This window comes from Saccopteryx bilineata, chromosome 4 (genome assembly GCF_036850765.1).
Source record: "Saccopteryx bilineata isolate mSacBil1 chromosome 4, mSacBil1_pri_phased_curated, whole genome shotgun sequence".
In the NCBI taxonomy this organism is placed as follows: domain Eukaryota; kingdom Metazoa; phylum Chordata; class Mammalia; order Chiroptera; family Emballonuridae; genus Saccopteryx; species Saccopteryx bilineata.
This window is the reverse complement of record NC_089493.1, coordinates 65,886,335-65,902,077: the sequence shown is the minus strand read 5'-3', so window position 1 is coordinate 65,902,077 and position 15,743 is coordinate 65,886,335. Positions and strand designations below refer to the sequence as shown.

Genomic DNA, 15,743 nt, shown 5'->3' with positions numbered 1-15,743 from the left:
TGACATAGTCCCAACATTCAAATTCATAATTAGTGGATTCATGTTATTAAATCATATTGTTAGCTATAAGCTAGTTATAAATAGTAGGACCACACAATAGTCTACCATGGATAGTAAAATGAAAAATATACAAAGTCTTGACTGTTGCCATAGTTTGTTCAAGAAGCAGTATTATCCAACATATTTTAGTGCCTAAAATAATGTCTGTCATACATAGAGTTTCTTTTATCCCAACCCTTAAACAAACCATCTGCCCTTTAGATTCAGTATAGATGTCTACACTTTTCTTTCCTTATGTTTTTATATTATCCTTTATTTCAATTTTGTGAAATCATAGATTGAATTATCCTGAAAAAATAGGCTGTTCAACATAATTTTTTTAACTACAATCTTCAAAGTTTTTATTCTCTATCAAATTTTATGTGGGTGTTTTCAATGATAGGTAAGAAAGTGTTTTTACTTTATGATAGCGTCTCTAAATCACACTATGAATCAATGATTTTTGGAAGATAAGAGCCAATTCCAGGGAATGTTCTGGGATTATCTGCCATCAAAGAACCAATCTGTCTTTTGACTTCGGTTGTCTGTTCTTTCTTTCTGCCTCAGTCTTTTGGAGTTTTAGATCTGGTTTACCTTGGCCCTGTAAGCTATCACCTTTTGTAATATCTCCTTTAGCCTCTATTCTCCTTTTATTATAATGTTTCTACAAATATATATTAAGTAATGAGACTAGAACAATTATTGAAAGGCTTAAGCTTTTTATGAAAAGGTTCTTAAGGAGAAAATAATATTTCTAATAATTTATATCCACAGTAACATCAAGAAAGTAAAAAAAAATGGTTAAGCCAATAGAGCTATCTTTTATAAAAGTTTGACATTGAAGAATAGATTTAATATTACCAAATACTACTTTAAAAGCATAAATATGATATGGGTTTAATATTTGAAGACTAAAATATCAGATCTAGAATTAAATTTTTGGTTCACCATGCAGTAGTGATTTGTTCTATGGAGAAAAAAAAATAACAAATCATTTATTAAAGACATCTTACAGTGTTATAGAAGAAGCATAAATACCACTGATGAAGAAATCAAGTTAAGGTGAAGAGAGTAATATTCTTTATCAAGTGAAGAACAGTAGCATTGAGACTGATATAATAAGCTATCTTTAAACTGGCGGCTGATTAGGTTGTGTAACTTTAATATCCCAAATAAATACATTTCTCTGGTTATAGCCTCAAAAGCTGAAAACCTAAAATGTTTCAAAGGGAGTCTAAAGAATGATCTTTAAAAACTCAGCTACACTTAACAATATGACACGTTTTAGGATCACCCCATACACATGGGTAAGGGTTAACACAGTTAAAGAAAAATTATTCTATACAGGGTCTGTTCTATAAAATGCTGCTACTACTAGCTCTGCCATCCAAAGTAATAAAAAATAATGGTGATTCTAATAGTTACCAGAGGTACTATGTGTGTAAGCTGGGATAATGACTACATTAATGCATTGTGTTCTCCCTTAATACCTGAAGTCATCTTTTACAATTCAGGATTTCATAAGCACCCATGCACACAAATGGCTAAGGCAACTTTCCATACCCTGGAAGAGGACTACATGAAGCCATGTATATTAATATAAACATATATGAAATGATCAAGTAAATATAACTACATTGTAATTCTGAAATGAGTTATCAGTCTATCCTCACTATGAGGTTAAAGAAAAGCCATAAACGGCCCTGGCCGGTTGGCTCAGCGGTAGAGCGTCGGCCTAGCGTGCGGAGGACCAGGGTTCGATTCCTGGCCAGGGCACACAGGGGAAGCGCCGATTTGCTTCTCCACCCCTCCGCCGCGCTTTCCTCTCTGTCTCTCTCTTCCCCTCCCGCAGCCAAGGCTCCATCCATTGGAGCAAGGATGGCCCGGGTGCTGGGGATGGCTCTGTGGCCTCTGCCTTAGGCGCTAGAGTGGCTCTGGTCGCAACATGGCGACCCCCAGGATGGGCAGAGCATCGCCCCCTGGTGGGCGTGCCGGGTGGATCCCGGTATGGCGCATGCGGGAGTCTGTCTGACTGTCTCTCCCTGTTTCCAGCTTCAGAAAAAAAATGAAGAAAAAAAAAAAAAAAGAAGAAAAAAAAAAGCCATAAACAAATTCAGAGGAAAAGTGGAATGAAATAAGCAGAACTTTATTTTTCTACTTTTGTTCCAATATATATTAGCTTTTGTAGATCTGGGTTTTTTGGTAACTAAAAAATAAGTTTTTGTTTAATCATTCCATATATATACTCAGACATAATAAATAGTTAAATAAATCTTGGAAATAGTGTGTCTACCCTCCAGCCTCCTGGAGTTCCTGCGTATTTTATTAGTCGGAGATCCTGAGGTAGGGATCACTTAGGGTCTTATACCTCTTTTTATTTTAGGTTTCTTGATAACACGGAGGTGACTATAGGAGAAGTTCTGTATTAGGAAGTCCTACAGATAACTTACAAATCTCATGGGCCCAGGAAGTACAAATGCAGTCTTCTTTTGAAAACACTTCCCTTTCTGCTTCCAAAGTTCAGACATGCAGCAGCATTTTTTTTGTTCAAGATAAATTAATATTTTAAACTTGATATTATGGAGTTGATTATATTGTCATTAAAGATTACATGCAAACAATGTCCATTTTTTATTTGAATATCTCATAGGAAATTCAGTTACTATGTGTCCATCTTCTTCTTGAGTTAGTAAGGTATAAAAGCTCTGTTATTTTATTCCCAAGTAAATGATTTTCTTTTATCACAGAGAAAATGCTGTTTTATTCATCATGTGTAGGTAGTATTATTAAATATTTTTTCTCTTTCTTTTTTTTTGTTTTTTTTAATAGTTGTGGGCTTTAATTCTACAGGAATCATTACTCTGAACATTTTGCCTATGAAATTTGTCTCTGAGCATAGTTCTGATTTAAGAAAAAATAAAACCCTATAATTTCCTCCCTATTTCCCATTACCTTCCACCATAATATTTTTTAAGCAAGAAAATTGTAGTTTTCCAATACAGTAACCATGTATTTGATCATGAGGCGTAATTTTTAAGCTGTAGAATCCTGTATTCAATTGGTCATTGGATATAAGTTGAATATGTAAAAATATAGCAGATATATAGATATTTTGTTTATAAACCCCCTCTAAGGAAATAGGGGTCCTTTTTCGCTATGCATTTCCCTACCCAAGTCAGAATAGCTTTGATAAGCCTTGAAAGCAGCTCTCGGTTGTCTTTAAAAAATCAGCTTAAAAATTGCTAGATTTGATGTATCCCCACCCAAATTTTAAACAAAAAGTGTCAGCTAATAGAAGAGTAACACTTGGAGTCTTAAATAATCTGTTTAATATATAGTTTATAAAAAAAAGAAAGTGTGGAACAAAAAGGATTAAATGAACAGAAATGCCTATAGGGACAAGCTTTTCCAACGTGCAAATTTGGACACTTGTTTTGTTTTTGTTTTTGTTTTTCCCCTGGGAGAAATGACCAATTCTTAGTATGAGTTAAGGATCAGGTCTTGGCTGGATAGCTCTGTTGGTTAGAGCATCACCTGAAGCACAGAGTTCGTGGTTTGATCCCTGGTCAGGACATATACAGGAACAGTTTCTCTCTCCCTCTCCCTCTCCCTCTCCCTCTCCCTCTCCTTCTCCCTCTCCCTCTCCCTCTCCCTCTCCCTCTCCCTCTCCCTCTCCCTCTCCCTCTCCCTCTCCCTCTCCCTCTCCCTCTCCCTCTCCCTCTCTCCCTCCATCTCTCTCGCCACCCTTCTTCTCTGGCTAAAATCAATATATATATTTTTAAAGGATCAGGCTTTGCTTACATAAATTGGAAAATGAAATTAATATTATGTGCAGGATATAAACAAAACATTTTAGAAACTCTAGAAATTTCAAAAGTCTATGTGTTTTCTTCTGGTTCACTGGCTGAATTTTGGTGTCAAGATGAAAGTTAGGACATTTTATAGGGAAGCCTGACATTTTTCCATAGTTTCTCAGAATTGACAACATAAAATCTCACTTGAGGAGCAGGTCTGCCTCAAACACACAGTGCATCTTCTCAAGACATATTCCAAATTTGGAAGTAGCATGTCATGGAAGTTTGAATAGTATAACTCATAAGCTACAAAGACTGAATGTTTCATAGTCATATAGACAGAAGGTAAGGTGTTTAGGGACCTACTAGTCTCTGAGGCAAAAGCGTGAGACATGCCTGATGAACAAGAAGGAATCAGAAGTAATTTTTAGTAAAACATTACCCCAGCCAAGGACCTATCTCAAACAGTGATTGTGTGGAAGTGATTACCCATCCACACTTTATGTCCCTTACAGAGGAAAAGGAGGACTGTGTCTTGGAAGAAAAATCAATCAGAGCCGTTATGTTTCTTTTATACACAATGTGTACATAAATAAAAAATTACTAGATACATGAATAGGCAAGAAAATGTGACCAATAATCACAAGAAACAAACAAAATAAGCAAATAACACAATATTGGCTTTAGTAGGTACAAACGTTAAAATAACCAATTAATATATTAAAGAACAGAAGGTACACTGAATATCTAAGTAGATAATTTCACAGAGAATTGAAATATATAAGTTGACATTGAGAGCTATACAACATAATATATATTAAGAACTCATTGGATGGATTTAACAAGTGGAAGGACATGGCGAAGATACTATAAATTTACTTAAAGCTAGGCCCATTAAAAATGCTTAAGTGAAACTCTGAGAGAAATAAATAATTAAACAGAGAAAGCCATAAGAAAAATGTGAGTTATAGTAAGAAATTCAAATATATGTCCAATTGGAATTCTAAGAGAGGAGAAACATTGAAGAGGTGGAAAATTAATATTTAAATATAAAATACCAACAAGTTATGCAAAAATTATTAATGGCATCAAATCACAGATTCAAAAGCCCAACAGATCCCAAGCAAGATAAATAAAAAGAAAATCTCAAGAAGGTACATTATAGTTCAATTGTCAAATACCATATAAAAGGATAAAATCTCAAAAGCAGATTTTCTATATTTTATATATTTCTAAAATATGTATATTTTATATATGTTATGGTAAAAGATAAGCAATGCAATTTATAGTTGATATTTTAACAAATTATAGAAGCTAGAAAATAAAATATTTTTAATTGCAAAAAATATTTTAAAAGTTGACCTAGAATTTTATTCTGTGCAACAGTGTAACCAGATAAAATGTTCTTTAACAAAACTGAAGTAAATCAGCAGCATAACTGTACTGCAAGAAACACTAAAAGTTTTTTAGATTAAAGAAAAATAGTAGCATGAAGATCATGAAAAGGAAAATATGTATGTAGTTATAAAAAATATTGACTACATAAAGTAAATAAAATGTCATATGTGGTTTATAACAAATGTTGCAACAAAATAAATGCCCACAATATTGTGTAAGTGGAGTTAAAATATTATGTCCCATTCATTGTTCAGGGAGTGATAAAAGTTCTAATGCGAAGTTGACTTTCATCAGCAAGGATGCAGTTTTAGTATCTAGAATAACCAGTATAATAAAATAACACAAAAAAGCAAATAAAAGGAAAGGGAATATTGAAAAATATTTGACTCATCAAAAGAAGGTAAGAAAGGTGGAATAAAGGGACAAAAGATGTGGCAATGAATATAAAATATTACATATTATAAAACTGATTTTCCATTTATTATATAATAGTAATATAGAGTTTTATTTTAACCTACAAAGTAAGTTGATTTAAAAATACTAAAAGTAATACTGATTGTACACAGATGATAGACATTTGGAAAACACTAGCATTAACTATCACAGGGAAGTAGAGAAAATATTTTCTGGATTTAGACAATCTGGATTTAATATTGACTATGCTATCAACTCTCTGTAAAACCAGGGTATAGCAACATGTCTTGAGAAAACAAAAGATAATTTTAAAGAGCTTTACTTTAATACATATATAATTCTTCAATAATTTTTCTGAGGAAATGGGTACTATTATTTGCCTTGCCTGAATATTTACACATGTAATGACAGGGTTATTAAGGATCAATATATTGCTGTGTCTGTTAAAATAAAAAAGAAATTTACCCACATACAGAATTTATAAAATTGACTGGCATGTGTTATTGAAATCACATTCTGGAGAATGAGAGTAATGGACCATATTATAAAATTCAACCATTCATGCAATGGGTATTTATTGAGTACCTAATATATATATGCCAGTCTTTGTGATAGGCATCAGACATAAGGAAATGAAAAAAAAGCATTTCAATTTATTATTAGAGATGTATTATTGCAGACAGTGAGAGTAGTGGAGTAGAGGTACATCCTGGATTGAGCAGAGGCACAAAGAAAGGAAAATCTGATTTTGTTAGAGTGAGACATTTTGTTAAAGTCTTTACAAAGAATCAGACAATTAGCTGCATCTTAAATATTGAAAGGATGAAGTAGCTGAGGAAGGAATGTTTAACCAGTTTTGAAAGAAAATTGCAACTAGATTCATAACTTCTAAAAAGTTATAAATAAAAATTATAAAGATAATATTAAAATAAATGACAAATTTTCAGGATCATCCTCTATGAAATACAGTCTATGCATTTCTGTCACAACAAGTGTTGTATCTGATTTAGTTTCATTACTCTTGTTTTGTTTCGGAAGTGAGAGATGCTAACAAGAAAGTTAACAAGAAAGCAAAGTCAAGGTGTCTTCTATGTTGAAATTACTAGTGTTTATTTGATTCATTATCCCTATGTTCTGTAAGTTCAATTTTCTTTCACTGAAATTGTTTGGAGAAAATAAGTGCTTGTATATTATAATTAACACTTGAAAAGTTATGTCTTAAACCATAGAAAAAATGTGTTGAATCAAGTACAGCAGTACAGTCATGCACCACATAATGTTTCAGTCAACAAGGCTGTATATACGATGGTGGTCCCATAAAATTATAATAAAGCTGAAAGATTCCTATTGCTTAATGATGGATGTCATACTCATCAGAGCTCTGTAGTGCAGCATTTTACTCGTGTGTTTTCAGTGATGCTGGTGTAAACAAACCTGCACTGCCAGTGTATAAAAGTATAACACATACAGTTATGTACTAATAATGTACCTAATAATGATAATAACCAACTGCTACAGTTTATGCATTTACTATATATTTTATTTTATTTTAGAGTGTATCCTTTCTACTTATAAAAGAAGTTTACTGTAAAATCACATTCCCAGTTATGCCAGCAGCAGCCTTATGTATTTTCTGTTTATGTCTTTTGATTGTATCATTCTCTCTTGTGCTTGATTTAATCACATGTTGCTCTGTACAGTATTGTTTTGTATAGGCTTGGAGCCTAGGAGCCATAGGCTATACCACATAACTGAGGTGTCAGTGTGGAGTAGGCTGTGCCGTCTAGGTTGGTGTAATTATACTCTGTGATATTCACATAATGACAAAATCACCTAACAATGCATTTCTCAGAATGTATCCCTGTCCTTAGGTGGCACATGACTGCTTTAAAATTGTTCTCCTCAATTACACAGCATATTTTGGGATTTTAAAAGCAATTTTTTTCTCAACTTTATATCACACAATATAACTCTTCTCAAGGTAAATAATTTGTTAACAAAATAAATTCACACCACTGTGGTAAAAAAAATTGTGGGTTGGTAGTAAGGATGAATCAATACCATCTTCATATCAGAATAACTTATTACCTTTAGCCTTTTGGAGAAAATCTCTATTATATGGTTGAGAAAAAAGAGAGTGAATCTTTGATTTAAAAATTACTTAATATACATTGCCATTAATTATCAAAATATTATGAGCTAAAATATACACATTAAAAACAGAGTGGTATCATTTTTTTTTACTTTAGCTGATACTTTGTTTTTTGTTTGTTTTAATTAACATCCCTTTTTATTTAGACAATTAATTTTAACAGAGTGATGTTGATTAATTGGGGTACATAGATTTAGAGAAAACATCTTCAGGTCATTTTGACATTTGATTATGTCGTATACCCATCAACCAAAGTCAAATTGTCATCTGTCAGCTTCTATTTGGTTTTCTTTGTGCCCCTCCCCTCCTCCCACCCTCTTCCTCTATTCCCTTCCACTCCCCCTGGTAACCATATGTTCTCTTTGGAGAATTGTCTATTCAGTTCTTTTGTCTATTTTTTAATTGGAGTGTTTACCTTCTTGGTTTTCAGTTTTAGGAGTTCTCTATAAAATTTGGTTATTTCTTTTAATAAAAATTTTTTAATCTTTTTATATTTTGTTTATTTTGAGAGAGGGTGAGAAAGAGAGAGAGAGAGAGAGATAGAAAGAGAGAGAGAGAGAGAGAGAGAGAGAGAGAGAGAGAGAGAGAGAAAGGACAGGGAGGAGCAGGAAGCCTCAATTTCCACATGTGCCTTGACCAGACAAGCCCAGGGTTTTAAACCAGTGATGTTAGCTTTAGAAGTCAATGCTTTATCCACTGGGCCACCACAGGCCAGTTTAAATTTTGGTTGTTAACCCTTTATCAGGTGTATTGGTAAATATAATCTCCCATTGTTTGGGTTGACTTTTTATTTTGTTAATGGTGTCTTTTGCTGTGCAAAAGCTTTTTAGTTTGATATAGTCCCATTTGTTTATTTTGTCCCTTATTTCACTTGCCATGGAGACATATTGGGAAAATTATTGCTACCAGAGATATTGGAGAGTTTACTGCCTATGTTTTCTTCCAAGATGTTTATGATTTCATGACTTACATTTAAGTCTTTTACTCATTTTGAGTTTAGTTTTGTGAATGGTGTAAGTTGATGGTCTATTTTCATTTATTTTTTGCATGTACCTGTCCAGTTTTCCCAACACCATTTATTAAAGAGACTGTCTTTACTACATTTTATCTCTTACCTCCTTTGTCAACTATCGATTGATCATGAAGATGTGAGTTTATCTCTGGGTTTTCTGTTCTATTCCATTGATCTGTATGTCTGTTCTTTTTCCAGTACCAAGCTATTTTGATTACAATGGCCTTGTAGTATAACTTCATATCAGGAAGTACGATACTTCCCACTTTATTCTTCATTTTGAAGATTGCTGAGGCCATTTGGGTTCTTTTTTGGTTTCATATAACTTTTTGAAACATTTTTTCTAGATCTGTGAAGCATGTTATTGGTGTTTTAATAGGAATTGCGTTGAATTTATAGATTGCTTTGGGTAGTATAGACATTTTAATGATATTTATTCTTCTTATTCATAAATACGGTATATGCTTCCACTTGTTTGTATCTTCCTTGATTTCTTTTTACAGTGTCTTATAATTTTCCAAGTACCAATTTTTTAATTCCTTGGTTAAATTTATCCCTAGGTACTTTATTTTTTGTTGTTATTGTTGCAATAATGAAGGGAATTGTTTTCTTAATTTCTCTTTCTGTCGGTTTATTGTTAGAGTATAAAAATGCCACTGTTTTCTGAATATTAATTTTATATTCTGCCACCTTACTAAATTTATCAGGTCCAGTAGTTTTTTGACTGAAACTTTAGGGTTTTCTATATACAGTGTCATGTCATCAGCAAATAAAGACAGTTTTACTTCTTTTTATTTCTTCTTCTTGTCTGATTACTGATTACTGTGGCTAGGACTTCCAGAACAATGTTGAATAAGGGTGGTGAAAGGGACACTCTTGCCTTGTTCCTGGTCTTAAAGGGATTGCTTTTAATTTTTGCCCATTGACTATGATGTTGGCTATTGGCTTATTATATATGGCCTTTATTATGTTGAGGTATGTTTTTTGTATTCCCACTTTACGAAGAGTTTTGATCATAAATGGGTGCTAGATTTTATCAAATGCTTTTTCTGCATCTATTGATATAATCATGTGCTTTTTATCCTTCATTTTGTTTATATGATGAATCACATTTATTGATTTGCAGGTATTGTACCAGCCTTGCCTCCCCAAAATAAATCCCACTTGATCATGATCTATGATCTTTTTAATGTATTTCTGGGTCCAGTTTGCTAATATTTTGTTGAGGATTTTAGTATCAATATTCATCATGGATAATGACCTAAAATTTTCTATCTTTGTAGTATCTCTTCCTAGTTTTGGAATGAGGATAATGCTTGCCTCATTATGTGAGTTTGGAAGTCTTCTCTTCTCTTTAACTTTTTGAAATAGCTTGAGAAGGATAGGTGTTAGTTCTTTGAATGTTTGGTAAAATTCACCTGTGAAGGCATACGGTCAAGGACTTTTGTTTGCTGAGAGCTTTTTGATAACTGTCTCAGTTGCATTTGTTGTGATCGGTTTGTTTCAGTTTTCTTATTCTTCCGGATTGAGTTTTGGAAGATTGTGTGTTTTTAGGAACTTATTCATTTCACCTAGGTTGTCCAATTTTTTGGCATATGGATCTTCATAGTATTTTCTTACAATCCTTTGTATTTCTGCGATGTTAGTTGTTATTTCTTCACTTTCATTTCTAATTTTATTTATTTGAGTCCTCTCTCTTTTTTTCTTGATGAGTCTGGTTAAAAGTTTGTCAATCATGTTTACCTTTTCAAAGAACCAGCTCTTGGTTTCATTGGTCATTTGAATCACTTTTTTAAGCCTCTATGTCATTTATTTCTTCTCTGATCTTTATTATTTCCTTCCTTTTATTTTCTCTGAACTTTATTTGTTGTCATTTTTCTAGTTCTTTAGGTACAGGGTTGTTTATTTGAGCTTTTTCTTGCTTCTTAAGATATGCTTATAATACAATGAACTTCCTTCTCTGGACTGCTTTTGCTGTGTTTATGGATTTTGGCTTGTTGTATGTTTATTTTCATTTGTTTCAAGGAAATTTTTTATTTCATCCTTGATCTCATTGTTAACCCATTTGTTATTTAATAATATGCTATTTAGCCTTCATGTGTTTGAGTGGTTTTTAATTTTTCTATTGTAGTTGATTTCTAGTTTCATGCCATTGTGATCAGAGATGATGCTTGATATATTTTCAATATTCTTAAATTTATTGAGACTTGTTTTTGTCCCAATATATGGTCTATCCTAGGGAATGTAGCATGAGCACTTGAAAAGAATGTATATTCTTCTGCTGCTTTGGGGTGAAAGGTTCTAAAAATATCCATTGAATCCAGTTAATCTAGTATGTCATTTAAGGCTGATATTTCTTTGTTAATTTTTTGTCTGAGTATCTATCCATTGATGTCAGTGGGGTATTAAAATCCGCTACTATTATATATAGTATTGCTGTTGACATCACCCTTTTTGTCCATCAAAATCTGTTTTATGTATTTAGGTACTCTTATATTAGGTGCATATATATATTTATAATGGTTATATCCTCCTATTTGATTGCTCCCTTTAATATTATGTAGTGACCTTCTTTATCTCTTATTATAGCATTTGTTTTAAAAGCTATTTTGTTGTATATAAATATTGCTACCCCAGCTTTTTAAAGAAATATGAAATACTTCTCAAATTTGCATGTCATCTTCCCAGCTTTTTAAGAAATATGGAATACTTCTCAAATTTGCATGTCATCTTTATGCACGGACCATGCTAATCTTCTCTGTATTGTTCCAACTTTAGTATATGTGCTGCCGAAGCGAGCACTCTCTCCCTTCTTTAAATTGGATTGTTTGGTTGTTTGTTGCTGAGCTTTGTAAACTCATGGACTTTTGATGTAGAGAGCAATTTATGCGTTTGACCCCATAGGCAAGGGAAGTAAAGGCAACAATAAATAAATAGGACTGTATCAAACTAAAAGGCTTCTGCACAGCAAAAGAAACTGACAAGACAGATAACCAACCAAATGACAGTTGATATTCACAAACAACAGCTCTGATAAGGTGTTAATATCCAAAATATAAAGGTTTTCAGCTTCTAAAATGTGTCTAAATATTTAATCATCTTACATCATTTAAACTAAGTCTCTACCACTGCTCCTTTTCCCTGATAACTCCTCTGCCCAGAGTTGTCTTCCTATTGTTTTCTTTGCATAGTTATCTCCTGTTTATCCATCAAATCTCAGTCAGCATGTCCTAGAGACAAACCTTGATGACATGTATGAGTCTGATTTGCTTTTGTAAGTTCTCATGTCTCTTTTATGTCACTCAGCTGGCTGTATTTATGCCTGTATGAGTGTAATATTTGATCAGTGTCTTCTCTCTCCACAAAATGGTGAAGGCCACCAGGACACAGTCTGTGTGTTCTTACTTACCATCAACTCCCCAGCACCTAGCTAAGTGTCCCTGGTACATAAGAGCATTTAATAAAAATAGTTTAATTTTTTGACAACTCAGTAGAAAGTTATATAACACTCAGTAAACAATATTTAATCATCTTACATCATTTAAACTAAGTAGAAATATATTACAGTTGGGGTTTATTCCAATTGAACAAGAAGGCATAAATTGATCTTGTTTGGGAAAAAAACAAAAAATTGTTAATTTTCTAGTTCTGATGTATATAAAAGTAAAATACTTGTTGATTTTTTATCTTACTAATGTATTGGTCACAGGCAAATAGTAATTATATAAGAAGGGATTTTATGTATTATTGGGAGCATATATATAGTTTTAATAGACTAATATAATAAAAAGGTTTTATGATAATGATGATGGAATACAGCAAGCTATATTTTAATTCATTATGTGATTGGTTTTGTTAAGCAGTTTGCAAATATTAGTTTAATACTCATGCGTGCAACTGTGAATGGGATTTAAAACTAGGTGACCTGAGTCTAGCGGCTAAGCTCTTAATTATACTACTGCTTTGTTGTAGCAATTATATGTATATAATATTAGCTATCATTGTTAAGCATCTCTAATTGGACGGGTGCTCTACTAAGGGCTTTAGGTACGTGGTCTCACTTAAACCTTATTGCTAGATTATCCTATTTATTAGATACTCTCTTTGTGCATTTTTATGCATTAGGAATTTAAAATTGATCACAGATAGGGGAAATCAGTACTGCTTAACTATTATCTTTTCTAAATAGGAGCTTTTCTCAGGAAGCAATGCAAGCTCTCTCTTGCATTGTTAGTTTATGAATTCTCTAACAGCAATATATATGTTTACTTAATACTATTTTGATAAAACTACATTAAAGATCAGGAGAGTTAGTGATTTGAAAGTTGATTTTGGCTTAATGATATTCAAAGAAATCAATTTTTAGAAAAGTTAGAGCTTTCTGCACCAACAAAATATGGATGGAATATCAGGGGCATCCTATTGGCTATTATAAGTACTGGTCATCTGCTCTTTAGGTATGAGAAGCTCATTTTCTTTGTCCAATAGTCAGTGTCTGGAATCAGAGTAGAACATAAAAAAAGTGACAGAGGATATTCTTTCCTTTCATCCAGAAAATAAATATTCCCTCAGCACGCACGGGAAAAGTGAGTTGGAGGATGTGGGTGTTCAGCTATCCAGTTCATATTTTATTTAGAATTTCTTTCCTTAAAAAGTGAGCTCTTTGATGTTACCATTTTCAAAAATTCAATTTATTTTAATAGCACTTCCAAGAAAAACTGTACCTTCATAGAACCAGTTGCCTACTGAGTCTTTTATAACTATTAAGAAAATGAGCTCCATAGTAGTAACTACTCCAACTAAAGTTATTAGGAAATTTTAAGAGTATATTAGTATGTGGAGATATGTCAACAGAAGCAGAATGAATAAGCATTAGAGGCAATTTTCTATATATTTTGGGCAAACAGAAGCAATATCATTAAGAGAAAAACTGAATTATTTAACTCAAGAAGTTTCCTGGTCATGAGTCAATATTACTTACAAAAATTTTTATTAGAACATGTGCAGTTCAAGTTTTTAATGCCATTCACAGCTGTATTGTTATGGCATTTTATGTCAATAGATATCCATTTTAGTATAAAAAACATTTTGGAAGGAATAATAGTAGATAGAATTGACTTTAATAATTAGTAATAAAATATTTAAATATGATATAAAACTTCAGATAAATGGTCTTCTTTTTAGTTAATTTTTTGCATAAGAAGGCTTGGGGCCAGTGCCTGACCTGTGGTGGTGCAGTGGATAAAGCGTCGACCTGGAAATTCTGAGGTCACCGGTTCGAAACCCTGCGCTTGCCTGGTCAAGGCACATATGGGAGTTGATGCTTCCAGCTCCTCCCCCCTTCTCTCTCTCTGTCTCTCCTCTCCTCTCTCTCTCTCTCTCTCTCTTTCTCTCTCTGTCTCTCCCTCTCCTCTCTAAAAATGAGTAAATTAAAAAAAATTCCTTCATTAAAAAAAAAAAAAAAAAGAAGGCTTGGGGCCAGAACTGATGCTAAAAAATTCTATGAAAATGTTCCATGTGACAGTGCCTTACTCATGATGGTTATAGGGTACTATGTATTCTGATCCCTGAGGATGGTTAAAATGACTATATTGATAAACATATATATAAAGAAAGAAAGACAGAGAGAGATACTTAACCATATGATTTACTTTCCTGCTATAAGCCCTTATGAATGGGATTAGTGTTCCTATAAAAGAGACCGTAAAGAGAACATAGACCAGGTGAGATTACTGAAAAAGATAGCTATCTGTGAATCCTATATCTGCCAGTGCCTTGATGTTAGACCTCTCAGCCTCCAGAACTATGAGGAATGAATTTTTCTTGTTTTATAAGCTAGCCAGTCTATGATATTTTGTTATAGCAGCCCTACTTCAGCCAGACACCTCCATTCTTTTATAATAAACTACTGCACAAATAAGTAGCAAAATCAAGACTCAAACCCAAGACTACTAACTTGAAAAGTTATTGCTTGAAAAAATAGTTTATTTTAAAAATAGGCAATACATACAGGGTGGGGCAAAGGGAGTTTTACAGTGTTGATATAGAAAATAATACAATAATTATCAAAGGATAATATAAGAATAAACTATATTTTGCATACTCACAACTGTAAACTTACTTTTGCCCCACATTCTATATTCAAAAACTAAAAATGCAACAAAAGTACATAATGATAAATAACTCTCCCAATCTCTTTTAGTCAGCCACATGTTCATTTTCCTTAGAGACAACCACTGCTGCCATTTACTTGCATGTCTGTCTAGTGATATTCCAAGCATTACAAGCATTTTTATGTACATGTGAAAAAAAAATCTGGTAGAATGTCATATATGCTATTCTGCATTTTTTAATATGTCATAGGGGTTCTTCCATACTAATAGATATAGAACTGCAACATTTTCTAGAAGCTGTGTAGTGTTTCATTGTATAATGTATCCTAGTATTCATGAGGAACACTTAGGTTGTTTCCAGTTTTGTTTTATTACTAACAGTGCTGCAAAGACTATGATTTTTATATTTAGTAATTTTGTTCTAGGTGTATCTTTCTACATATAAAAGAGTTGAATTCTGTTTTGATCTAATGTTATGATATTTAAACCATTTATACTTAGTAACCATTTATACTTAGTTATTTAACATGCTTAGTTCTATCATTTTTCATTTTATAACCTATGATTCCTTTTTTTTCTTTTTCAGGGACAGAGAGAGAGTCAGAGAGAGGGATATATAGGGACAGATAGGAACAGAGAGAGATGAGAAGCATCAATCATCAGTTTTTTGTTGCAACACCTTAGTTGTTCATTGATTGCTTTCTCATATGTGCCTTGACCATGGGCCTTCAGCAGACCAAGTAACCCCTTGCTCGAGCCAGCAACCTTGGGTCCAAGCTGGTGAGCTTTGCTCAAACCAGATGAGCCCATACTCAAGCTGG

The 15,743-nt window shown here is 32.9% G+C and overlaps 1 protein-coding gene and 1 non-coding gene across 2 annotated transcripts in view; one reads left to right on the top strand and one right to left on the bottom strand.

Moving 5' to 3' along the window:
- The window catches only part of UNC13C (unc-13 homolog C), a 665,319-nt gene that overhangs the window by 206,041 nt on the left and 443,535 nt on the right, over window positions 1-15,743 (top strand). The gene's annotated exons all lie outside the window — the stretch shown is intronic.
- On the bottom strand, window positions 11,505-11,611 carry LOC136336938 (U6 spliceosomal RNA). The gene has a single exon (XR_010731672.1). It is a non-coding gene; the product is annotated as a U6 spliceosomal RNA (small nuclear RNA).